Source organism: Chiloscyllium plagiosum, unplaced genomic scaffold (assembly GCF_037043375.1).
Source record: "Chiloscyllium plagiosum isolate Xiang-an unplaced genomic scaffold, Cpla_swu_hap1 HiC_scaffold_5, whole genome shotgun sequence".
In the NCBI taxonomy this organism is placed as follows: Eukaryota; Metazoa; Chordata; class Chondrichthyes; order Orectolobiformes; family Hemiscylliidae; genus Chiloscyllium; species Chiloscyllium plagiosum.
Window position 1 is genome coordinate 56,034,379 of NW_028270143.1, and position 25,049 is coordinate 56,059,427.

At 39.0% G+C, this 25,049-nt stretch overlaps 1 protein-coding gene across 6 annotated transcripts in view; it reads left to right on the forward strand.

Moving 5' to 3' along the window:
- Positions 1-1,963: 1,963 nt before the first annotated feature.
- LOC122549891 (poly(rC)-binding protein 3) overlaps positions 1,964-25,049 on the forward strand; it is a 272,566-nt gene continuing 249,480 nt past the window's right edge. For 2 of the 6 annotated variants that reach the window (XM_087987182.1, XM_087987181.1), the window contains exon 1: positions 2,020-2,663. The gene's annotated coding sequence lies outside the window, so the exon portion shown is untranslated. Of the gene's footprint in view, positions 2,664-25,049 lie in introns of all 6 variants that reach the window. The other 4 variants (XM_087987180.1, XM_087987178.1, XM_043690073.2 and 1 more) reach the window with 4 other exon arrangements.

Sequence of the window (25,049 nt, forward strand, 5' to 3'; positions counted from 1 at the left end):
TGTCTCACAAACTTGATTGAGTTTTTTGAAGAAGTAACAAAGAGGATTGATGAGGGCAGAGTGGTAGATGTGATCTATATGGACTTCAGTAAGGTGTTCGACAAGATTCCCCATGGGAAACTGGTGAGGAAGGTTAGATCTCATGAAATACAGGGAGAACTCGCCATTTGGATACAGAACTGGCTCAAAGGTAGAAGACAGAGGATGTTGGTGGAGGGTTGTTTTTCAGACTGGAGGCCTGTGACCACTGGAGAGCCACAAGAATCGGTGCTGGGTCCACTACTTTTCATCATTTATATAAATGATTTGGTGGCACAGTGGTTAGCACTGCTGCCTCACAGCGCCAGAGACCTGGGTTCAATTCCCATCTCAGGCAACTGACTATGTGGAGTTTACACATTCTCCCAGTGTCTGCGTGGGTTTCCTCCGGGTGCTCCTGTTTCCTCCCACGGTCCAAAAATGTGCAGGTTAGGAGAATTGGCCATGCTAAATTGCCAGTAGCGTTAGGTGTAGGGGAATGGGTCTGGGTGGGTTGTGCTTCGGCAGGTCGGTGTGGACTTGTTGGGCTGAAGGGCCTGTTTCCACACTGTAAGTAATCTAAATCTAAAATTTGGATGTGAGCATTAAGAGGTATAGTTAGTCAGTTTGCTGATGACACCAAAATTGGAGGTGTAGTGGACAGCGTAAAAGGTTACCTCAGATTATAACACTATCTTGATCGGATGAGAAGTGGCAGGTGGAGTTTAATTTAGATAAATGTGAGATGCTGCATTTTGGGAAAGCAAATCTCAGCAGGACTTATACACTTAATGGTAAGGTCCGAGGGAGTGTTGCTGAACAAAGAGACCTTGGAGTGCAGGTTATTAACTCCTTGAAAATGGAGTCGCACATAGATAGGATAGTGAAGGTGGCGTTTGGTATGCTTTTCTTTATTGGTCAGAGTATTGAGTACAGGAATTGGGAGGTCATGTTGCGGCTGTACAAGACATTGGCTAGGCCACTGTTGGAAGACTGTGTACAATTCTGGTCTCCTTCCTATCGGAAAGATGTTGTGAAACTTGAAAGGGCCCAGAAAAGATTTACAAGGATATTGCCAGGGTTGGAGGATTTGAGTTATAGGGAGAGGCTGAACAGGCTGGAGCTTGTTTCCCTGGAGTGTCAGAGGCTGAGGGATGACCTTATAGAGGCTTATAAAATCATGAGGGGCATGGATAGGATAAATAGACAAAGTCTTTTCCCTGAGGTTGGGGAGTCCAGAACTAGAGGGCATAGGTTTAGGGTGAGAGGGGAAAGATACAAAAGAGACCTAAGGGACAACCTTTTCACTCAGAGGGTGGTACGTGTATGGAATGAGCTGCCAGAGGACGTGGTGGAGGCTAGTACATTTAAATTGCAATATTTAAAAGACGTCCAGCTGGGTATATGAATACGAAGGGTTTAGAGGGATAAGGACCGGGTGCTCCCGGGTGGGATTAGATTGGGTTAGAATATCTATTCGGCATGATCGATTTGGAGCGAAGAGTCTGTTTCCGTGCTGTACATCTCTATGACTCTACAACTCTTCTGAAGTATCACGCAGATTTTAAAACCGAAAAGTTTTTTTTCGTCCTGTTTAATTGGTCCTCTGAATGTTTGTTTGCAAACATCCTCAACGATCTGCACTGTTTTTTTTTAAACATTTATGGCATAATTCAAATAATTGAACTTTTCGGATGACTGATTGTTAAACACGCTTGTCTAATATGCATGAATAACGGTTAAATTAATTGAAAGCTGAAAATGAAAACACTAGATTTTAGAATACAACTTTGTCTCTAGCACGAATCGTTTGTACTTAGGTATAATTTTGATAAAATTAATCTGATTCATCCAATTGGAAGCTCCTGTGAATTTTGAGATTGGCAAACGGTAATGGTACACTTGCCAACTTTCAGGGTGCACCCACGTTGGAAATGGCGTGCGTTGAACCGGTGTTGCTATTTTTCCTGTGTTATAGGTACTAAGAACAAAAGCTCATTGCTACTGACTGTGGCACTTTATTACCATCCTTGCCGACCGATCGTTCCAAGCTCGAGCAGAATAACATTTACCGTTAGCGCTGCAAGCAACGAACCACCTGCTAACACGCGCACAGCGACCGTTGATCACGCGCCACGGCCCTGTGCCCATTGACAGGAGGGCGGGCGATGAGGAGATGGTATCCCTCCGCCAGCGGCAGTGAATCAGTGTGCGGCCGTTGCTGAGGGACATCTGTGTCCGTGTGCGCGGAGCTGCAGCGGGGTCGATTGAGAGAGTGGAAGTGGAGATCGGGAGAAGAGCTGACAGTGTACCTTGTCTCCCTGCAGACATTTAAAATCTCAGCTGCAAGCAGAAATCTGAGCCCGAGCGCTCGCAGAAAAAAAGAGCTGCCTTTCCTCATCTTGCATTGGTCTTCATATATCTAGGAGACAAAAAAAAGAGTCCGAAGCGAAGCAGAGAACGAAATATTTGTGTGTTACTTGGCTGATTTCTGACTTGTAGTCTTAATAAAAAACCCTGATTTCCCTCCTTCGCTTCCCTTCAGCCCGAACCCTGTCTTGTATCTAATCATCATCTCTGCACCCTCCTGCTCTGACCCTCTACGTTTGCATCCCCCCAAAACCCTCCTCTGTATTCTCGTCCAGGTGAGTTTGTCTTTTCATCACTTTCCTTTTATTTTGTGAAAACGGATAGAGTTGTGTACTTTTGAAAAAAGAGCTTTGATTTGTTTTCCTGTTCGAAGTAAACAGCAGGTTTATTTTATGGAGCCTAAGCACCATCCAAACTTGCCTCATTCCGGGATGTAGGTTTTACAGAGAGTGATCAGGCAGTGTGAGCATGGCGTGTGTATTTGGGGAAGGGTAGGACATTTTCTTCGTAATGTAACTTCTGACACCCTTCAAGAAAACGAACGGAAGGGAAATTGTCGTGCAATTGAAAAGCTACAAATTCGTAACATTTCCATTGAAAGCTATCAATGAAATCCAATGAACTTTTGCTGCAGATTTCGGTTACTTTGATGTTCAGCTCTCCGGGTCGCTTAGTTCGTAGCTAAATTCAATCAGCTGAAAGGAAATTTCCAAACAACGCTATCATACTTTTATCTCCCAAAATTGTTTCTTCCTGAAAAACCTATGTTGAAATTAAGTGAATTGTTTTCGCCCGCTTCTACAGATGTTGTTAAAAATCTGATACTGATGGTCAAGTCGAGCAAACGCATAGATTATAACTGCTTTGATTCACCTTTGAACAGTACTATCGAATTTAGTTGAGGATACTTCAATTTTCTTAAAAGCTTGCATATTGCGTCCGATTTGCATCAAAATAACAATAATGCAACTTTCCTCTATATAACTAAAATAAATTTGTTGAGTAGTTATCTAATCCTAAAACACCACATCCATTAATTCTCAGCATGCTATTGTCAGTTTTACTTCAGATGCGAGTTACAATCTAGAGTGAATTTTAATGTTACTAAATGGCGAAAGGGGTTAAAATCGACTGTTTTAAGTGATAAATAATGCTGCTTTTGGTATTTAAAATTCTAAATGTCTAATGAGTGTTAGTTTTCTCTTACTGCAATAACGGCTTCATGACAGACGAATGTTCAACCTTTTATTTCTTCTACCTTCGGAGTGTAATTTACTTGCTTTTTAAAAATAAATTCATTAAAGCTGTGGCACAGAACTCATTCCCCAAAACATGCAGAAGACTCCAAATATAATTAGAATATTGAACATATACTTTAAATCTTGGGAAATAAATTATGTCGAGATTGGACAACTAGTGCAATGGATCAATTTAATAGTGGAGTTATTCACTATTTTTGATGCAGGGTAGAAATTAGCATTTAATTAATATCCTAAGTGATTCAGAATTTGTGCTTGGCAGCATAATTTTAAACACCACTTTGCTTTCAGCAGGACTTTAATAATTAATGTGGCTACTTTCAGACCTAATAGAGATGAGTATGATTGGCTGCCATAGTTGGCATTTTCTGATACAGTAGTATCTGCACAGTGAGAGACTGGAGTATCCATCTGTTGCCAAGTTTGGTGCTAATTAGGCAAAATGCCTAGGGTGTTCACGTTTCTTGAATGTAAAAATAGAGTTGTCCTAACACGGTGATGCTTACAGATCACATTTTTAAATCTTGGGATATTTAGTAGAAATGTATTTTGAAAAAAGGAAGGGTGGTAGAGACAAACCTTTTGTGCCAATAGCATACTGTTAATATAAAGTCCCGTTGTTCAGCAGAATCAATATGATAGAATTTCTAAAAAAAAAAATATGTTTCTACAAACAATTTTTTTTTCATATTCCCAGATGTTCCTACCTTTTACTGTCAGGAATAATTCACTTATACAGGATCTATAATATGGGCAGATGATAATTTTACAATTTTCCCCTATCTATTAAACAGTGCAGTAGAATTCGTGAGACCAGGAGATTACAATAAATAGTCACAGCATTTGAATTAATGCTGCATGTTTATGGACTAGAGCAATATATGTTTTTCAAAATTTACAGAAGTCCAAATCTGCATTCTTGCTGCTATGGCAAAACAATTGCATTCAAAGCAAAACAATTCCAGTAAATAAAATATTATCCTTAAATGAGTGTAAGAATACCAATCCAGTCAATGCAATTTATAAATTTAACGACTATATGCATGTTTCTAATTAGGTTAGCAAAAAGTTCATTCGGATTTACTTTTGATCTTGAAGGTGTAATATTTCCTTGTGAATCAAAGATCAGTCCACATGATGTTTTTAGAATTGAGAAGTAGATTTAAAATGAAATAATATGAAAGAAATGCAGACAAATTAAAAAAATTTTTTTAATCAGAAGTCTACCATATGACTTGTAAGAAACATAGTTTTTGACAAAATATGAACCACTGTAATTTATTTTCATTTCAGGTTAGATATTTATTAACTTAAAAATAGCTAATTGGCAAACATTCAACTGCACTTTGTCCTTTAAAAGCATAGATTTGTCACTTTATCTTAGTTAAAATAAATTATTAATGCCTCTATTGTGTAGAGCTGTGTCTCTCTAAGAGAGCAGGTAGGATAAATGCCTTCATGAGCAGTCCTTAAGGTAAGCATTAATATGTATCAAGTGCGTAAATTTTGTAATAAGTGTTTTGCTGAATTGAATTGAATATATATTACTTTTTCCACTTACATAATTGAAGTGTGTAATGCTGTAAGGGAGAGAGAATCAGAGAGCCTAAAATGGCGAGCAGTTATTTTTTTGCTGGGAGGAATTTCCCTGTGGAATTGAGGGGAAGTCTGACAAGGCATGCAATAGCTCTGTTAAACTGTATATTTTTATAAAGATGGCTTATGAGGCTGGGAAAGACTATTGTCCTTTTCCATTAGCTGTAATTTTCTCCTCCTATGATGCCGTCACCATCTGGATTAAGTTCTGCCCTGCCATTCATTAGTCACTAATGCTGTGCTATTGTAAACTGGCTGAATTTGATTCTGATTTCACCCATTTCCACCCCCCCTCCCCCATATTGCCACCACCACCAATGTATGATCCTAGTCCTCTTGGCATGTGTTAGAAAACCAGCCTGCTCTCCTCTGGCCCTTTCATTTACCTTAATGTACTTCCCTCCCCACCAACTCTTTCTAATCAATGCTTTCAGTTGCTACATTAATCCAACCACAGCCTAATGGCTGAACAATTAAGGATATGAAGTATTGACTGTGCTGGCTCCCATGGGGATGGAACAAGACTATTACAGGAACTGAAAGTTGATATCCCGGACGCACCTACAAACTGAACTGTAAATTCATTACATTCACGTTATGTTTGGATGTAGTTTTTAAATTGGGAAGACTGTTATCAGCAGTGAATCAGCTGATCCAACTAATGTAGTCCAGCATACTGAAGAACACATCATCCAGCATCGACAGTCTGAGATTTCTGAAAAAGTAATTCTGTAGAATGCAGTTACAATTGAAGCTTGAAATCACTGAACAATATTTCTGCAAAGGAATTATTCTGGTTCTCTGGATATTATCAAGAAACATTTTGGATTTGTTTGAATGTTAATGGATTCCTATTTCTAAGCATCTCTTTTCCTCAGACATAAATTTGAAGCAAGAAACTTAATACTATCTGTTGACTGATGAAAGAAAATATAGTTTATTTGTATCTTCTCAATCTAGGCAACATTTATTCAGACTGTCTCCATGTGAAACAGGTGTCTCTGTTGTGGAAGACTTTGCAGCTGCCTTTGTGTGACTGGATGGTTTGCATTGTTATACTCTATCTTTCAGAATGCCAGTTTGTTGAGGCAATGTACTGTGCACAACAAAAGGCCAGCTCCCCAGAGCTATGGAGATAAAAGAACAGATGGTACATTCCTTCAACCATTCTCTAATTGTGGAGTTTGCTGTTACAGATTAATGCAAAATGGGAGATTTATATACACAATACTTGCATCAAGAAAATAAACACAAAATGTTGCTTGTTACACCAAACAAAATTATGTTGAAAATCAAATATAAATTCAATTTATGAAATCAGATGTATGGCTTACATTTTAAATTAAGAAATTGCCGTTGTAAGTATAAGATAACAATATTTTGATTGCTGTGAACAGCATAAACAGTTAAGAACTTCCTTTGAAATGAATAGCCCAATAATCCTACCAATTTATGACCACTATAAGAAAGGATACAAATTTGTATCAGACAATAATTTATGATGTGTTCTGATGTACTGCTTTGTAGACAAGCTTAAATTCACTCATAAAAATAATTAATTGAGTGATACTGAAGTGGTGCCATGCATTATTGTTGCAGTATTAATCCAGTTTCTAAATTAATCTTGCATTGAGAAGTGGCAAGTTTGGAAAACTGATAAAGGAAACTGATGAGGCACTGAGAAGCATTGAATAATGAGAAGGTATCGGTAGGTTAGAACTGGGTCAAAGTAGAATCAATATTCCAAAAGGTGATTTAAACAGACATATGAATCCAGAGATCCATTTATGTCTAGAGCAATGGAATAATTGAAGAAACTAAAAATAACCTACAACATAGCAATCAACATGAATTGAGAAAGAAATTTTTGATTTCTTTCAACTTTTTTTGAAAACAGGACAATTCAGTGGACTTAAGTGAAAAGCCTTAAGAAATAGTGTATTGAAACTTGCAGAAGGCATTCAATAAAATTTCAAATAAAATGCTCTTCATTAAATTCAAAGCTGTGGAGATCCAATCTTAAACCTTTAGAATAGATAAGAGAGTGGCTGAAGGTAGTCAACAACAAATAGCCATGTTGGGATTGGCAGGAATGTATTGAATGATGGTCCAAATGTTGTTGGGTTTGTCAAAGTTCGTAATTAACACAAATTATTTGGAGTTAAGAATTTGATGCAAATACAAAAGTAGAAAGACAGTGGCAGGTGCAACTCACAATTACAAAAGTATCTAGATATTGTATATTAATGGTCAGAAGAACATAGATGAAATTTAGTCCAAATACATGTAAACTCATGCACAGTAAAGAAATAAAGAGATGTTATACTTAATACTTAACTCTGAATAGTTTTGAAATAGCTTATAATAAAGCTGAAAAGAGAAGCTCTAGAACTCTCAACATAGTATGTCCAATCAAATGTAGATTAGTAATCTATGAAGCAAAAGAAGGTTCAAAATGACAAAAACAGTAGACATTTAGCCTGACGAAGTTATGACCAAACTGTAATACACACCATTCGTGCTTGTTTTGAATACACTATCCATTTCTGGTCACCAAGATATGAGACAGACATTCACATTTTGTAGTGCAAAATGCAAGGAAATTGGTAGTAACAACATTTTTTTGGGTTATAATTCATTGGTATTTCAGAACATTATTACTCAAAGGAGACATGAAGTCAAAGTTTTCATCTTGCACCACTCATCAGAATCGAAACACAATAAACAACTTTAGAATGAAAACAACAAGCTGTAAAGCAGGCGATGAGGCTTCTGATTAGAGGGCAGTCTCACAAACCAGCCCAAGGCATTGGTCACTGTCAAGTGTCTGGTTTTGGTAGCTTGCAGAAGGTGACCATCCCTGTATGTGAGACACAGTCAATCCTTTGTCTCCAAGGAGCCAGTTGGGTCAGGTGAGATGGTGGGAGGGAAGGAAAGGACTGTCACTGTCAGGAACACCATCCAGGAGTCAGAGCAGGTGAAGGCTGATGTTGGCAGGACGGATTGCTTGAAGGAGTGGCCTGCTGTTGTCCAATCAGATACATTCACAGAAATTAAGAAGAAAGAGGGTTCGGAGAAGGGGAGGGGAGGGAAAGAGATGCAGTTTAAGTTGCATATCTATAGCTTAGGGGTTGTGACCTGGCAAAGTGACAAAGCTGCATGGTTAACAGAATAGACAACTGGAAAGGAGAGCTGAATATTGGTCTCAGTGGCACATTAATGCTAAGGCTGAGACCACCCAGAAAAGATCATTCATTCAGACAACCGTGAAGCACTTGGATTGTGTGCACTGTTGTGGAGAATGGCTGCATAGGTACTTGCCATGGGCCGGGTAAGTGTGAGGAAGGGTGCAGTATTGCAGCTGTTCACTGACACTTCTCTGGGGAACAACATTGTCCTCCAACACATGTTTTGTTAGTCACACAAGTATGCAGGGTGTCGACCCCCGAGAATCTTGCTGCATTGATCGTCTAAGTTGCATTTCCCTGTCACTGCTGGGAACTCTCTGAGATATACATTCCTGTGCACTCAGAAGTAGATGATGATAAGGCTTTGGAGGGTGGGCCTGTGATGTCGAAGTAAGTCAATGCCACGTACAGTACACATTTTGCTAACTCTACTCTATTGTAATGTATTGGCAATGTACCCACAACTATTCTGCTCTGTTGATGGATCAGGAGTGATTTGGAGGGTGCTATGAAGCATTTACAGACACAAGAGACAGGGACAACCACATGGACAATGAAATGTAAGAATTTGTGAAACCTGAAAACTATTTTCATACTATTGCTTCTGAAAATATTTGAACCATTTAAGTGCTTTCTTAATAAACTGTGGACCCAATTGTATGGGCAAACAAACTATTTACATGAGATATAATGATCAACAAACTATTTACAAGTTTTCCAGTGGCTGTCCATATGTGACATTAATACATTTTTCTCCTCCTGTCACTCCCACTGCACCATTCTGAGCTCCTCTATTCTGCAGATGGAATGGAGGGATAATCCTTCATAGCAGAAGCAATTGCCTGTGGAAAATTTCCTGCGCTGGGCTATTTTTCCATTTTCTTTCATTTATTTTCTAGTTGATCCATCTCCATCAGCTTATTATATAATCATCATCCATTGGATTTACTGGTTGTGCCATCTTTCAATGTCAACTTGCCCATACAAAACCTGTCAAAAGGAAATGGGTGATACAATATTTAACTCAGTCACATCATTGTATTCTAACAAGCTTTACATCTTCACACTTTTCAACATTGATATGCTTCCCCACCCCTAGCAATTCTGGAGTTCTTGGGCACTTCCCACTCTGTCCTGTGTATCTATCCAGAAGGCTGTAAGCTTGAGGTTCTATTGCTGAAGCCTTCTAAATGCAACAGAGTTCAACAACTTCAGATCATTATCGTTATTATGTTTAGGTATAGAAGATCCTTTCGTTTAAACCCCCTTGTGTGGTAATACGCTGAGTATAACCACCATCATCATTACAGAGCTAACTGCTTACATCACAGTTAAAGGTCTGCACACTGTTGCAGTAGATTATGCTGGATTACTTACGTTTGATTATTTACATCTCATAATTTTCAATTTTATTTAGCTGTTCTTGAAGAAAATATTGCTACAAAAGTACCAGAGAGCTAAGTGTGTTGTTAGAGAATGATTTTTTTTATTCTGTATCAATGTCAGGTTTAGTGATGCTGCAGGGGTGCTAGGAAGTTTCTACATCTACACAGGGACTATCCATGATAAAATGCAGCCAAAAGCAAGCATTTGTTTTGATTTAAAAAAAAATCTGTGTAGAGGATAAAATATGCTCAATTCATTTGGCATACCACAACTAATAGTAAAAATGTCTTTATATGATATCCTTTTTGAACACCAAACATCCTAAAATCCTTCATAATCCATGAGCAACTGTTTCATGTTAATAATAGATTTAATATGAGAAATAAAGGAGCCAAATTACACACAACAAACATCCACAAACAACATAATCCATGATGAGCTAATCTGTTTTTGTGCACTACATATTTGCCTGGATAACATATTTGCCTGTTCTTCTTTAAAATAGCGCCTTGGGACTTTTTGCATCCACTGGGATGAGCAGATGAGCTCTCGGTTTAACATTTCATCCCAGAAAACTGCACTTCTGATAGTACTGCACTTAACCAATACTGTACGAGAGTGTCAGCCCAGATTTTTGCACTCAAGTTTCTGAAATGGAACTTGAATCAACTGGTTCAGGCAAGCCTGTTACGGGCTGAGCTACAGCTGACTCTTCAACTAAAGTAGGTATTCTAATTTACTTATTAAAGTTTATTCTGTAAATAGTTACAGTATTTATATGGTTTTATTGAGGAGAATAAAATATGTTTTATAGAAAATCTTGACAGCAGATTTACAGAAATTTTGTAACTTGGATACAAAAATGCTTAGACAAATAATAGATGATGATGGTGAATCTTGTGATGCCTCAATAGAATATGGAACATGTGGAATTTCAATGTTGTTTAATCATGGATGTTCACATACAAAAGCTGGTACAGATGTACTACATGTTTGTACACAGGTCTTAGAATCATCATACACATTCTGCATAATTTAATTATTTATGTTAACTTTGCCATCTAGATTTTTTTACTGTAGCCAGAAAATTCTGCTGCAGCACAATGCTGTTATTTCAGTGTTCGTTTTTAATTCAGTGCCTTAGACTCTTAGGTTTGGATTTTAGCTTTCAGACTTGCTCACAGCTAGGAAGTTCAGAAACTGAGGATTTCAGCATCTCATTTGGCAGTGAACTTGCAACTCGGCTACATTATTTGCATCTGACTTCAAGCTTTCCTGATTAATTAAAGCAGACTGAAGGGATGACAACTTACATCAGTCTGTTTCAGCTTTATACTTTAAAGGGACTTTGTGAGAGTCAGCTTCAAAGGATTGTCGAAGTGTTATTACAGGACGAGGAGCTTCACTGATGGGTCTCAAAATTGAAAAGCAACATCACACTTCTTAGATTCACCCCGAAATATATATTGCAGTGTACAGGTCTGTGGGGAGATTCCATTCATTGTGGACAGGAGAAAAGAAACTGCAAATGTGGTTGGTGTGGCTATGGATTGTTGAGCCTTGCTTCTAGATTTGTTCCCTTAAGACATTCAATGACCGAAATAGGGCAGAAACCGTGCTTTGATCCCAGATAGAACCCCACACTCTATCCCCAGTCTTTTACACGTCAGTGCTCAGGTGAATGAGCCTTCCTTTTGCAACCAACCCTCATTGAGTAACCACCCCCTCATACTCCATTTAATCAGCCATAACCGACATCTACATTTGCAATGTCTCACACACATACACGTGCGCGCACACACAGACAATCACATTGCTATCTTATGCATACATACATTATGTAAATTTGTGAAGTTTTATTGAGGGAAATTAAATATAATTCATTGAAAAACAATCAGAGCAAATGTACTGAAGCTTTGGGACAAAGTCATAGTAAAGCTTAGATAAATGGTTTATAATGCTGATAAATCTGCTGATGTTGTATTTGGATATATGAAATTTCAGGGTAGTTTGATAGCTCACACTGAGCCTCTGCTGTCCCCACAACCCCATTCCCTCCCCATCTCCCCTCAAACATTTTCTTCCAATTATAAAACCTTTTAATTCTTAAACCTATAGACCTTCTCAAAATGTGGCTCAGTGGTTATCACTGTTGTCTCACAGCACCCCTGGGTTCAATTCCACTCTCAGGTGACTGTCTGTGTGGAGCTTGTACATTCTCCCTGTGTCTGTGTGAGTTTCCTCCGGGTGCTCCAGTTTCCTCCCCCCAGTCCAAAGGGGTGCAGGTTAGGTGGATTGGCCATGGTAAATTGCCCATAGTGTCCAGGGATGTGCAGGCTAGATGGGTTAGCCATGGGAAATGTAGGTTACAGGAATAGAGCAAGGGAAGCTGGGTTTGGGTTGGATGCTCTTTGGAGGGTCCATGTGGACTTGATGGGCCGAATGGCGTGCTTCCACAATGTAGGGATTCTATGATTCTCTCTTTAGAGCTAAAGAAACACAGAACACCAGATGGAGGCAGAAAACTGGAGGTAACCCTCATGTCATCTCCAATTAGTAGGATATGATGAAGATAAGCCATATCTCAGTATCCATGACTGATAGTGATAGAGAGATTGTGGCCTCTAACTATATGTGGCAGATTTAAATATGATACTGTCACATGGCAGATAACACCTACTTGTGTAGATTTGATGTCAACATCCAATGCTCTTTGACTTTTTTCTTCTGAGCAACCTATTAATTTAAGCAAGCACGCACTTTAACTTTGTGCTTTGCACGCATGCAGTCTATTACAAGGGCTGGTTTGTTTTCAGTCAGTGGGGGAGCTTAAAGATTCATGTTTATATACCATAAATTTTATTTCAAAATTCCGTTGATTTCTCTTCCCCATTGTCATCTGTTAAGTGACCTTCTGACTTTTGAAATGTAGTAGGGCAAAAGTAAATGTTTAAAAAAGCAATTGTGTTGGTGAGTTGGATAGATTATTGATTGATTGCTTTGTGTAGGGCAGAGTGGATTCAGCATTAATGCGCCAAACAGCAGTATTGGTTTAGATTAGCTGGCGTGTCAAAATTATTCTGAATATCCTTGGCAGCTGAACAAGTCATTCGAGCCATTGCAGGTGTTTTTGAACATTTCTTCTACTCCTCTAAAGATGCAAATTTTATGAAGATGTGGATGTACTGTACCTTTAGGAAAGTTAAAAGTTAGCAAAACTACCTGACAGCACCAAGTGTTCTCAAAAAGATACAATGTATCATGTGGTCCAGCAGTTAGTGTAGTTGGTTGCCTGGAGACAAAAACAAATTTGAATTCAGCCAATCAGTTTGAATTATACCACAAAATACCAACCTCCAATCAAGTTTGAATTTAATGTATTGACAATCTTACAAAAACAATGAAACAATCCAATGCTTTGGGGAATAAGACCGGGGAACATTGAACAGTTGGAAGAGAACTGCAACAAGACCAAACAGATGTGGACTGCTCGTCTGAACTGTCGGAGAGGTACTGTCTAGAGAAGGAGTTTGCATAGAGAAAAACATTGACACCGACCTGGAGAGCAAATCTGCAAAGATAAGGTTTGACAGCTGGCTGGTTTTGAAATTTGAATTTTTCGGTAAATCTTAATCGCGGGCTTTACAGAAGGGAAGGTAAAAGATAGGTTAGGGGAAGGGTTGTAAATAGTTGTTAATTATTTTCTGTTATACTTTAAGAAATAAAGTTGTTAATTTTTATTGTAAATAGTTATTGGCCTCTCGAATTTTCACAGATTACTGCACAGGATAAATCTTTTCTGTGTTGCTGGTTTAAATTAAGCAGGAGTGTTTAACCTGTGTTGTAACACAAAGCACTCATTCCCTTTGCCTCTTCCAACTTCTGACCTTGCTGCTCTGCTTTGTTCCACAAGCTGCAGCACCCTACAATAATTCTGGAAACTCTTCCTGGAGGACATCACAGACTTCATCTGAAATGCACCTTCAGCATCTTTATTGGTTATTCAATCACAGCTTTCATGCTAACTTGGCTTGGTTGTACCTGTCCTGGATATCTATGGTCAAGGTAGTCACTGGTATTGTTAGCCATGTACCTAAAGGCTAGCCTTTCTCTCCAATGATCCACCTACTGATGGTGGTTCTGGGTGCAAGTATTTATGAGAAAGATAATGAACTCAGATGAAGGCATCATGACAGCTCTGATTGTATCTTGAACAGGTATGCATGATGCTCATTCTGTGATTGTGTGTCAGTTGAACATTGATGGAGTGGAAAGCCTTTTTAGTTGATGGATATAAATAGGTGATCAGAGGATATCATGACTGCCATGTGTACAATCTGTAACTTCCTGGGTGCATTGGAATCCATCAAAAGTGACAATTCTGATGGCTCTCTTCAACTGGCTCCACCAGTGGCAAAGTGCACAAGTTTTAACCCTGGAACTCTGCAAGTGGAAGGCACATTTGTGGATAACAGATTGTGAGACTCTGTGGCTCCCTTGCAGGAGATGAAGAAATTAATTCTATTGCAACTTTGACTAGCATATGATTTGGAGATGCCGGTATTGGACTGGGGTGTACAAAGTTAAAAATCACACAACACCAGGTTATAGTCCAACAGGTTTAATTGGAAGTACACTAGCTTTTGGAGCGACGCTCCTTCATCAGGAGCGTCGCTCCAAAAGCTAGTGTACTTCCAATTAAACCTGTTGGACTATAACCTGGTGTTGTGTGATTTTTAACTTTGACTAGCACAGGGATTGTGCACCAACTTTAACCACTATGACTCTATGACTTGGAAGAAAGCCTCCTTTTTGGGGCCTATAAATGTCACTACTCATTGGGTAAGTCTGAGTCTCCTGAGGTGTTGCTTCTCAGTCATATCCTCAAAAATAATCTTTTATCTATATACTCTGTGTTGAGTGTGGGGGTGGTTTCTGTTAGCTGTTCTAGCCTTCAATTAACCTCTTCTGTCCTGTGGAGTGACAGCTGTTTGAGAAGAAGGCTGCTGCTGCCCTTGCAGGTGGTGCTGGTAAGGCTGATGTTGTTCCTCTTGTTTTTGATTAGAGCTCTAAGATAGAACTACGCGAACATTTACCTTGCTTCTGAGGAAACTGAGCTGAGAAGTGCAGATCAAAAGCAAAACAATCCTAAGGTACCTATAAGGGAAGAAGAGCAAGGGTGGGCCATTCAGCCCACTGCTCTGCCATTTAATAAGATCATGGCTGATCTAATTGTAATGTCAAATCCATATTCTGTCTGCAGTGATAATCTTTCACTCCCTTGCTTAACAAGAAACTATCCATCTCTACTTTTTTTAAAAAATAAGGCAAGCATTCTATTCTGCTCCCACCACCTTTTTAGGAAGAGAATTTCAAATACTCATGACCTTCAGAGAACAGAAAAGTGTCTCATTGGTTTTAAATGGGTGGCCCCGATTTTAAAATAGGCAAAAGTGAGGACTGCAGATGCTGGAAATCAGAGTCTAGATTAGAGTGGTGCTGGAAAAGCACAGCCAGTCAGGCAGCATTCGAGGCTGTGCTTTTCCAGCATCACTCTAATCTAGACCCTGATTTTTAAATGGTGATCTGTGGTTCTCGACGAGACGAAACTTCCACTCCACATCTATGCTATCAAGACCCCTGAGGATATGTTTCAATCAAATCACCTGTTCCTCTTCTGAACTCGAACAGATACAAGCCTGGCCTCTCCAGCCTTTCTGCTTAAGCCAACCTGCCTGTTACAGTTATTGGTCTGGTAAACCTTCTCTAAACTGCTTACAATGTATTTACATTCTTATTTAGATAATGTATCCACTACTATACATACTACTTCAGATGTAGTCTCACCAGCACCTTGTATAACTGAAGTATGATCTCCACTCTGTTCTATTCAATTTACCTCAAGAAATAATAGCGTTCTATTTGCTTTTCTAGTTATTTTCTGTATGTGCACGTTGTGATTTATGCATGAGGACACCCAGATCCTTCTATGCTTTGAAGCTCTGCAATGTCTCACCATTTAGAATACGCATTTTTATTCTTCCTGCCTCATTTCACACATGATGCACCATTTGTCAGATCTTTGCCTACTCATTTAACTTATCCGTATCTTCTATTAGTTTCATTGTGTCCTCTACACAACTTACTTTCCTACCTATCTTTGTGCCATCTGTAAATTTGCTAATCAAGTTATTCAAGTCATTTCTGTAAATTATAAACAGCTGAGGTCCCAACACCAATCCCTGTAGCATACTAGGCTAACCTAAAAAAGACTCATTTATGCCGATTGTTTGCTTTGTATTAGTCTGCTAAACCTCTGTCCATACCAATGTTCTACCCCATACACTGAGTTTTTATTGTCCATGATCACTTTTGATGTGCACGTCATCAAATTCCTCCTGGAAATCTAAGTACAGTGCATCTACCACCCCCCACCCTATCTTAATCCACAGCATCTATTACTTCTTAAATCCCCAATAGCTCCGTTAAGCATGATTTCTATTTCGCAAAGTCTTTTCGACTCTGCTCAATTACCTAAAACCTGTCTAAGGCCTTGCTATAACTTTTATTAATAACAGCTTCCAATATGTTCCCAATGACAGATGTTATCTCAACTGTAGATTCCCATACTGTTGTTTCCCTCCCTATCAGAATAAAGGAGTTTCATTTGCCATCTTCCAGTCAAATCGGACCTTCCCCAAATCCAGAGTGTTTTCAAAAATTTAAACCAACGAATCAACTGTTTCACTAGTCAATTCTTTTAAGATCCTTGTATTATACAGAAACTGTGCTTTAAGTAGAAAAGAAACAAAACAGCTTTTCTCCAGTAGACCAAAACACGAGTCCTGCTACAGTTCCCCAAAATACCACTCATGAAGAACTGACTCTAGAATCCCTGTATCTAGCACCTGGGTATGTTTCCGTCACTTGGGACTTAGAGTCATAGAGATGTACAGCATGGAAACAGACCCTTCGGTCCATGCCGATCAGATATCCCAACCCAATCTAGTACCACCTGCCAGCACCCGGCCCATATCCCTCCAAACCCTTCCTATTCATATACCCATCCAAATGCCTCTCAAATGTTGCAGTTGTACCAGCCTCCACCACATCCTCTGGCAGCTCATTTCACACACTATCACCCTCTGTGTGAAAAAGTTGCCCCTTAAGTCTCTTTTATATCTTTCCCTTCTCACCCTAAACCTATGCCCTCTAGTTCTGGACTCCCTGACCCCAGGGAAAAGACTTTGCCCATTTACCCTATCCATGCCTCCTCATAGTTTTGTAAACCTATGTAAGGTCACCCCTCAGCCTCCGAAGCTCCAGGGAAAACAGCCCCAGCCTGTTCAGCATCTCCCTATAGCTCAAATCAGTTTGGAACTGCAATAGCTTCTTCCTGGGACTATCACACACTGTGCTTCAATGCATCCAGCTTGAATAATTATTTCTGGGTTTTTATCCCAACATTTCTGGTCTGGGACTAACAATAATGGTTCATGTTAAAGTAATATTACAAGCAGATGTTAGGGTGTTTGAAACTCTATTTAAGAATGAGGCCAGATGAAAAATGTTCGGCATGTCATTTGAGATTCTGAAAGCAATCTTAATAAATTAACCAGTATTGGCCATCCCTGACCTTCCAAGATGACACTTGATAAAAAAAGATTTGGGAGTGGATGTTATCTAGTTACAGGATGATGAGTCAATAAACAAAAGTCATTGGGGAATATATGGCACATAATTTGATAACAAGGACTTTGCTACATTTTGTGAATTCTGTTTTTGTAGTTGTGGGTTTCTGAAACATGTGGATGACCAGGAGCTGAGGAGCTGTTGACAAGTTAAGTTGACTGATACAGGGATTCTGAAGTCAGTACTTTGAGTGGTATTTTTTGGAATTGTACCAGGACTAGTGTTTTGGGGTACTTTTCTAAGAAACTAAACCAATATCAGAAGAAATACATACAGTAGAATAAAAAGGCCTTGGGATTGATGTAAGGTCTTCAGTGCTTTAAAATGTATATCCAAAAGGAAACACTAATTTACATAGATTAATTCACGAGCCTGCATTGAAACGTTTAAAAATTGAAATATGTTACTATTCATATGGAACTTTTTGTTGCAATCATTTAATGTAATATAAGCTCATATCAATGAAAATGATGATATAATGGTGGGTACACTATCCGAAATGTAAAACGTTAGAAAAAGTTAAAAGGTGAGAAATTCTAAGGCAGTGTAAGCTTGTACAAAGTGGAAAGAAGAATGAATAATTGTACATCTTGTTATTGTGGATTACATATTTACAAAGAACACATTAAAAAAAAAACATGTTTCATTTCCTTAAGGATAGAGACATGTAAGGACAGTGGCTTTATATTTTTTTGTCTCGATACTGTGGACTTTAATTAGAAAGAACTGTTTTTTTTAAACAGGGCCTTACTGGAATGGCACATAATTTGATACTTAGGACTTTGATACCTATTGTGAATTCTGTTTTGTGTTTGTGGATCAGGAGCTAAGGAGCTGTTTAAAAGTGAAGTTGTTTGGTCTTCAGCTAACTGAGCAGTTTGGAACTGGAAATAAATTACAGAGTCACAGTGAGAGAAAGACACAAAAGTGTGTGCAGTTGTTCTTCTAGCAGAAGCTGTCTATGCTCGACAGTAAAATACAGTAAACCTTGCTTTTAAAGGTTCATCTACTACTGGTAGTAATACTAACATTTGATTCTCACAAGCGAAACTACAAATTTTTGATCTCTCGTCTGCTTCATGCTGTGCTACTTTTAAGTGCTATCTAGCCAACTCACTCGCTCTATTTAATCTCTCCCTAACATTTGACACACAGCCCAATAATATAATCTTTGAACTCTGACTGTCCAATTTTCCTTATATATTTCAGTGGTCCTCTCACCTCATATCTGAAAATTAATTCAAATGGACTGAATTTAGTTGATTCATTAGGTGCATCCCAATTGCAAAAAGTAAAATGGAATACCTCTTTATCCTAATTCTCTAGATACTCTTGGCGATGGGCCCTCAACATGGTCTTTAAAGTTTAATGTTACCATTCTAATGGTCATGTGATTCTGGATGGTAAACAATTGATTTAAATTGTTTTACTCCTAAGCTGTCCATAATTTCCTTGAATAACTGTGATGTAAAATTTGATCCTTCCTCTGATTGTATCCCTGTGGATTGTCTGTATCTCGTAAAAAAAACTGATTAACTCTTCTACAATGATGATATCGCATAGTGGAATGGCCTCTGAAAATTAGTAGACCCATTCATAATGTTCAACAAATGCTGATTCCCACTTTATGTTTTAGGGAGGGCATCCTATGTAAAAGGTTCCTCAAATGTGGAAATGGATATTAAGGGAAGTTGTTTTATCATTGCTTGAGGTTTTCCTATCACCTGATGTGTGACATGCCTGGCGAAATTTAATCACATCTTTGTGCTGTCCAGGACAGTAAAAATGTTTTTTGTATTTTGGCTTGAGTTTTCCTTACTCCCAAATTAACTCCTACTGGTAGCTCATAAGCTACTTGCAACATCTCTGTTGCACGGCGGCAAGGTGGCACAGTGGTTAGCACTGCTGCCTCACAGCGCCGGAGACCCGGGTTCATTTCCCGCCTCAGGCGACTGACTGTGTGGAGTTTGCACATTCTCCCTGTGTCTGCGTGGGTTTCCTCTGGGTGCTCCGGTTTCCTCCCACAGTCCAAAGATGTGCAGGTCAGGTGAATTGGCCATGCTAAATTGCCTGCAGTGTTAGGTAAGGGGTAAATGTAGGGGTATGGGTGGGTTTCGCTTCGGCGGGGCGGTGTGGACTTGTTGGGCTGAAGGGCCTGTTTCCACACTGTAATGTAATCTAATCTCCTTTCTATAACCCAAAATATGCATCTTGATGAATGTCTCCCCATTTTTCATCCATCTAAAAATGTTATGTTCACCATTTCCTCATCAAGACTTCATTTTTAAGATAGTAGCACTCTGGGATGGACTCAGGTTCTTCCTTTTTGATTCAACTGCTTTATCTTTTAGAGTCATAGAGATGTACATCTCGGAAACAGACCTTTCGGACCAACTCGTCCATGCTGACCAGATATCCCAACCTAATCTAGTCACATTTGCCAGCACTTGGCCTATATCCCTCTAAGATTCTGGATCAGTGGTGCTGGAAGAGCACAGCAATTCAGGCAGCATCCGAGGACAGGCAAAATCGACGTTTCGGGCAAAAGCCCTTCATCAGGAATAAAGGCAGAGAGCCTGAAGCGTGGAGAGATAAGCTAGAGGAGGGTGGGGGTGGGGAGAGAATAGCATAGAGTACAATTGGTCAGTGGGGAAGGAGATGAAGGTGATAGGTCAGGGAGGAGAGGGTGGAGTGGATAGGTGGAAAAGGAGCTGGGCAGGTCGGACAAGTCCGGACAAGTCAGGGGATCGAGTTGCTGGAGGTTAGAAACTAGGATGAGGTGGGGGAAGGGGAAATGAGGAAACTGTTGAAGTCCACATTGATGCCCTGGGGTTGAAGTGTTCCGAGGCGGAAGATGAGGCGTTCTTCCTCCAGGCGTCTGGTGGTGAGGGAGCGGCGGTGGAGGAGGCCCAGCACCTCCATATCCTCGGCAGAGTGGGAGGGGGAGTTGAAATGTTGAGCCATGGGGCGATTTGGTTGATTGGTGCGGGTGTCTCGGAGATGTTCCCTAAAGCGCTCTGCTAGGAGGCGCCCAGTCTCCCCAATGTAGAGGAGACCGCATCGGGAGCAACAGATACAATAAATGATATTAGTGGATGTGCAGGTAAAACTTTGATGGATGTGGAAGGCTCCTTTAGGGCCTTGGATGGAGGTGAGGGAGGAGGTGTGGGCACAGGTTTTACAGTTCCTCTAAAATAAAGTCCATCTGCCATCATCTTCCATCCGCCATAAATCTTCCATCATTGCACCTCTCTTGAACACACAAATTTTTTATTGGTTGGGATGTCATGTTACAGTTGTACAAGACATTGGAGAAAGTGAGGACATACTGCCACATTTGGTGTACTGCATACAATTCCGATAGTCCTGCTATAGGAAGGATGTTATTAAACTGAAAATGGTGCAAAATCAATTTACAACAATTTTACCAAGCTTGGAAGGTTTGAGTTATGAGAGGCTGGATAGTCTGGGACTTTTTTATGTGGAGTAAAGGAGGCTGAGGTGACTTTATAGACATTTATAAAATGATTAGGAGCATAGATAAGATGAATAGCCATGATCTTTACCCCAGGGTAGTGGAGTCTGAAACTAGAGGGCATAAGTTTAAGGTGCGAGGGGAAAGACTTAAAAAGGACCTGAGGGGTAACCTTTTCATACAGAGGATGGTGCATGTATGGAACACGCTGCCAGAGAAAGTGGTAGAGGTGGGCACATTTACAACACTTAAAAGACATTTGAACAGAAATGTGGGACAGAAAACGTTAAAAGAATTTTGACTAAATGAAAGAAAATGGATCTAGTCCAGGTTTCCTGAACTGAATGAGTTGAGCGGAAGGGCCTGTTTTTGTGCTATATAACTCTATGACTCTGTTCTCAAAAACTACTGTCACATCTCAAACTTACTTTTTCTCCCCCAAGTCCTTGTATGTTGTTTCCCATCAGTTATAGGTGCCTTGTTTTAATCCCTTCAATCAAACTTCTCCCTCATCACAGTCCCTAAACAGCTCTTAGCTAGGTCACAACAAAGTACATCCTGTGTATTTCCATCTCTGTAACATTGTCTTTACTTGCTTTACTTCCTCTGTTGTTTAAACCCTCACCCTTATCTTTCTTATCTCTAGGCATTGACTATTGCAATGTATGTCTGCCTGGTTTCCCATATTCCATCCTCCATAAATTTCAGGTTATTTGAAACTGTATTGTCTGTCTCACAACCTGCACCAAGTTCTATTCACTTCTGATCTGTGATTCTATTGAAATACGGATTTTAGGACTGACACAATTGCTTCCAGTTAAAAGAGGACTTTAATTTTAAAATATTTATCCTTTCAAATTGCTATATGGTCTCATTCCTTCCTACCTCTCTGAGGTTCTCCTATTCCCTAATCCACCAGGATCAGTCTGCAACTTGAATTCTGATCCATTATGAATCTCTTATTTTATGTGCTTCAACATTACTGGTTATATATTCAGTTACCAAGGATCTAAGCTCTGGAATTTCCTCACCAAACATCACCCTCTCTCTATCTCTTTTTTTCACTTTTAGGATGTTGCATAAAATTACATTTTTGGTTCAGCTTTAGGTCAACTGTTCCCATGTATGCTTATATGGATTAGAGGCCTGTGAAGTATCTTCAGAAATTTTATTATTTTAAAGATCCAACATTATCCCAAAAGTCACAATGCTTCCAAAATACTTTATTGACTGTCAAGCATGATTATGGGCATAATATAACAGCAAGTCTTTTTATATAACTACAAGTTATTATTATTGATGTTAGCTGTTCAAGAATTATGAAGAAATTGAATATTTTTTCAGGATGTTGATTGTATGAAGGGAGCAAGTGACATCATTTCGAAGTATTATGATCCTCTGCACTTAAGATTCATATTTATAGATTTGGTGGAAATCAAATGTGTGTTTTGTACTGAGAGTCTGGCAAGGTTGACGTGAAAACAATCAAATTAAAACTTCAGTTAGAGTCTGGATGCACACTGATAAATATGAGAACTTATCAAATAAAAACATAGATGAAGATAATGGAAGAAGTTTGACTCATTAGTAAAGTTTGGCAAGGATATGAAGCTCAGGGAGGATTAACTCTGAATAAGCACTTCACCACCAGATCCAATATACTTGACCAACTCAATAAACGCATGGTAAGAAAAGCTTTTGCATGGAGCACAAAAACATTCAGTGTTTCTCAGAAAAATGTTTTACTATGGAACAATTATGTGTAGCAAGACTTTGTAACTGGATCCAATAAGTTGAAGCTGCTTTTTCTCTCAGTTTTACATAAACCTCGATATGGACAAGTCCAGACCACTCAAAACATTCTTAAGCAGCAGCCCCAGACCATAACTTTGCAATTTGTTTTGGTAAGTGTATAGTGAAAATTACCTGGAGTAAGATAGCAAGGTTGACTACTAGATTTTAAAATCAACAAATATTTATTCACAAAATTACACAATGAGACACAAAGAACAGAATAAAGGACCCCTACCGAACCTAATCTATTCAACTAGAATTAATTATTCTGTTCCGAATATACACTACAGTCCCAATAAGCAATCTCCCTTTAAAAACCAGTATAAATGGAACACATGCTTACAGGTTGAAGTTGAAGGGCAGAAAGAGAGAGAGGGTTTCCACACAACTCCCTGTTGAACTTCCAACCAGTTCAAGACTGCCCAGTTCAGCTAGCTAGAGAGCCGACTATTCACCTTTCATTATACACGTCACGTCTAAAACATGACCACTTTGGCCTGAAGTTTCATCTGTTTACATATAAACAAAAGGCCTCTCAAAATCCTTTTCATCTCTGTACCAAACCAGACTGATCGAAATCCGGCCCGACTTGTTGCCCTTCTGAAAATAATCAAGGACAGAGTATCCTTGAGCCAAGGAAGAGCTTTTAGAAAAAAAAGTGACTAGCGTTATGACATCTTGTTGAATATTTTAATGGAAGAACAGGAAATAAATCACTAGATTTTTCCTGGGTGTGAAATCAATATTCAAAGATATATATTTAACTGTTATGAATTTAAAATCAGATTTTAGTAATTGCATTGTAATTTTATTTTGAGACACCATTTTTAAAATCATGTCCCTTAATCAGTTATGGCTGTCAGTTCTGAAGGCTTCCTTAGTAATTCTGAAGAACTTTGAATATTCTTGTCCAGTATGCCTCAAAGTATTTGTATGATATAGAAATTTCTTCATGTTTCTAAGTCAGAAAGCTCAATTTGGTCTTCCCCATAGTGTAAAATATGTTCATTGTGAATTCGCAAGCCACTTTATTCCACACCTTCCATTGACTTCAATGGAAAGGAAAATTAGGTTCAGTGTAAAATGAGCTAATGATTTACTATCACCTATCTTCTACTGATCGAAGCTGGTTTCTTCTTGTTCCCAAATGTGTAAAATAACAAATATTCACATGGATTTTTTTGTGATGCAAAAATTCCAGTGCTTGGTTGTTCTAAAAACATGCACAATTGGTGAAATATAGATGTAATATTTACCACCAGTTCCTGAGCACAGCATGTAATTTATTGTTGACAAAAAGCAATAAACACAACTAATATTTTGATTTTTCTAAGAAGACAATAAGAAATAGGAACAGGAGTAGACCGTTTGACCCCTCAAGCCTGCACCAGCATTTTTGAGATTCGTGGCTGATCGACATTCTTTGCATCCATTTTCCTGCTCTTTTCTCCATAACCCATGATTCCCCTAGTGACCAAGATTCTACCTCAGCCTTAAATACACACAAGGAGTCTACCCACGGTACTCTGTGGCAAGGAGTGCTGAAGACTATCAATCCTCTTAGAAAAGAAATTCTTTCTCATTGTAGTCTTAAATTGATGGCCTTTTAGTCTGAGACTGTGCTCACTGGCCCTTGACTCCCTGATGAAGAGAAACACCCTCTCGGCATTTACCCTGTCAAGTTCTTTCAGAATGTTATATGTTTCAATGAGATCACTTCTCATACTTTTAAACTGTAGTGAGTAGAGTCCCAACCTGTTTATTCTTTGCTCATAAGACAATACTTCATACCAGGGGTAAGATTAGTGAACTATCACTGAACTGCATCCAATGAAATGATATCTTTCCTTAAATAAAGGGACCAAAACTGCTTACAGTACTCCAGATGTGGCCTCACCAGCATCTTGTACGGTTGCAGTAAGACTTCCCTACTCTTATAGTCGAAACCTCTTGAAATAAAGACCAATGTTTCATTAGACTTCCTGATTTCCTGCTGCAAATGTATGCTAGCTTTCTGTGTTTCATGCACAAGTCCCTTTATGTTGAAGCTTTTTTTCAGATTTTCTCCATTAAAAGAATATTCTGTTTTGTTTTGTTTTGTTCTTCCTTCCAAAATGAACAACTTTGCATTTTCCCACATACTCTATTTACTAACTTTTGCCCACTTAATCTCTCTCTCTGTAAACTATTTGTGTCACTGTCACAACCTGCCTTTCCACCTAATTTACTATTGTTTGCAAATTTGGTTGCAGTACATTCATTTTCTTCCTC